Source organism: Gavialis gangeticus, unplaced genomic scaffold, assembly GCF_001723915.1.
Source record: "Gavialis gangeticus isolate Ggan-Ray unplaced genomic scaffold, GavGan_comp1, whole genome shotgun sequence".
NCBI classification, from domain to species: domain Eukaryota; kingdom Metazoa; phylum Chordata; order Crocodylia; family Gavialidae; genus Gavialis; species Gavialis gangeticus.
The window spans coordinates 32,838,863-32,841,309 of NW_017729006.1; positions in this window are offsets into that span (position 1 = coordinate 32,838,863).

Consider the following 2,447-nt stretch of genomic DNA (forward strand, 5'->3'; position numbering starts at 1 on the left):
GGGGGGGGGGGGGGGTTGTTGGATAAAATCTCCAAAAGAAAACCTTTAGGACACACTCAGCTGATATGTGAAGTATTTAATAACTTGCAGGTTTTTTTCACCTTATCTTCTGGCAGTTTCCAAATGTTGCCCCTGGGATTATCCTTTGGTTCAATTTAGAAACTGCTCTATATTTGCCCCATGTCATTTAAGTGAAAGTTGGAAGCATATTATTATTATTATTATTATTATTATTATTATTATTATTATTATTATTGTGGCACACATTTGCTTAACTGTAAGGTCTGTACTGGAGTGCTTGATTTATATTCAGAAATAATATCTATTTAATATTCTATTAATACAAGTTTCAGGCTCAGGCAGCTTTTAGTACTGTATTGTAATATCCACAAATTCCAGTTAGAGTTGTTTATATGCCATTACCTCAAGGGAGAGAGGAGGAGTTTCAGGTATTACTGTGTGCCCTTTTTTATCAGTGCAAATTCTGCCTGCTTCATGTACAGAAGTTAACCTGATAGAAAGAGTCCAAAGTATCTGACCTTTTCTCAGGGCACCTCCGAGTTACATTCAGGGCTGTACAATGCAAGTGCTGTTACTCGACAGGGATAAGAATTCAATTTACACTGGCAGTGCTTTCACGAGAGCATTTCAGTTCAGCTGGTAAATATTTCCAGGTGGCCAGGTCTAATTTTAGGGAGGTCAAGTTTGCAAAGGTTAAATAGCAGGCAGGATTTCTATAAGTCTCTATCAGTTTGGAAAAAGAAAATGTAATTAAACACAGCATTCTTCTAGAGATTAACTGGAGGCTCTGCATTCTACACTCCATGTTTAACTTTTAGTCTTGTTGTTGTTATAATCCATGCTCCAAAGATATATACATTTCCTCTTGTAAAGACAGTTTTTTATTTCATTGCTACTTCCAGGCAACTATACTGGCCGATGACACCAAAAATGGGGCTTATGCAGCCTTGTATTAAAAGTTATTGTAGCGTAATAATGTTAATGAATAGAAAAAAAGACATGAGTATGCTGGGGGTCAAGGAAAATATCATTCGGTTCTAAAATTAAGCAGAAGAACTAAAAATGATGGTTTCTATTCAGAAGAATCCTTCCCATTTCAAGGGCCCTTTGTTTCCTCAGATACTGCTAGCCCCTTGTTAGTCATGGCTAATGAAAGAAAAATACAACAACACAAACTTAGGCCAGTCAGTTTGTTCAGCTGCTGTTGATGTCAGTCTTGCCCACCCAGAGTAAGTTACTGTAATAAACCTTCTCTTTTATTAATCATAAGCTTGGAGAACACTGAAAGTGGATGACATCATTATTCAAGAGGATTGGCTAACTCATGCTCAATTTAAGCCAGCTTTACTATAGCATCTTAAGTGTGTCATATGACTCATTTCGCCCTGTATGAGATTACAGCTCTTCCTGGGCACGTCTACACATGCATTTGATCTGGCCTAAGTTTACTCTGATGTAAGCCCTTTTAGGCAGGAGTCTGCACGTGGGGATTAGGGAGCAGTTTTGGTGCTCTTTGCACCATGTTTCCTGCATCTCTGAAATGGGCACCTGCCACCAATGGAGGGAGTTTTAGGCACTTGGCAGTGCTTTTTAAAGGCCAGCCCCACTCTCTGCTATCTGCCCACCCCCTTCCTTACCCAGGAGCAACATGCCAAGTGCAGGGACAGCACACAGCAGCTTTCTCCTTGGTCACTCTGACTCCCTGCACTATGACTGCTCCAGCTCCAGCCCCTACCCCTGCCCCTGCCCCTGCCCCTAGCAGCAATGACCAGTGCCCTAGGCTCCTGATGGCTGGTGCACTGGCCCTGCTGGCCTGCTGCACTGACTGCTGCCTGGCCCGCAGCCATGCACAGCAATCACCTGCCTGGCTGCACCCTTGTCATCACAGGATGCCACTGCCGCTGCTGCTGGCAGGGATGCCAACAAGGGTCTCCAGGATGCCACCACAGGGGCTGCCATCACTCTCCTCGGCCTCCAACCCCACCGTCCTTGGGCCCACTGCGCTAGCCAGGGCTGGTGGCTGAATGTTGTCCAGCACACCTGGGATGACAAGCAATGTCTGGAGGTCTTCCACATGACCTGGGCCACCTTCCAGGACCTCATCCAGCACCTCTGGCCCCACCTGGAGTGGCACAACCCTGTTATGAAGCTGTCCCTCCCCATGGACATTCAGTTGGCTATCATCCTGCTCAAGCTGGTCATGCCCACTAGCCTGCAGTACATTGGCCACCTGTTTGGTGTGGACAAAGCCACCATGGACGCTGTGCACGTGCCCTCCAGGACATGCTGGTGGACACTGTGCTCTGGGTTCATGACCCCCTGGTAGTGGTGGCACAGTTCCATGCCCTGGGATTCCCCCAGTGCATCGGGGCCCTGGACAGGGTCCACGTCATTATCACCTTCCCGCTCCATGGTGACCACTAGAG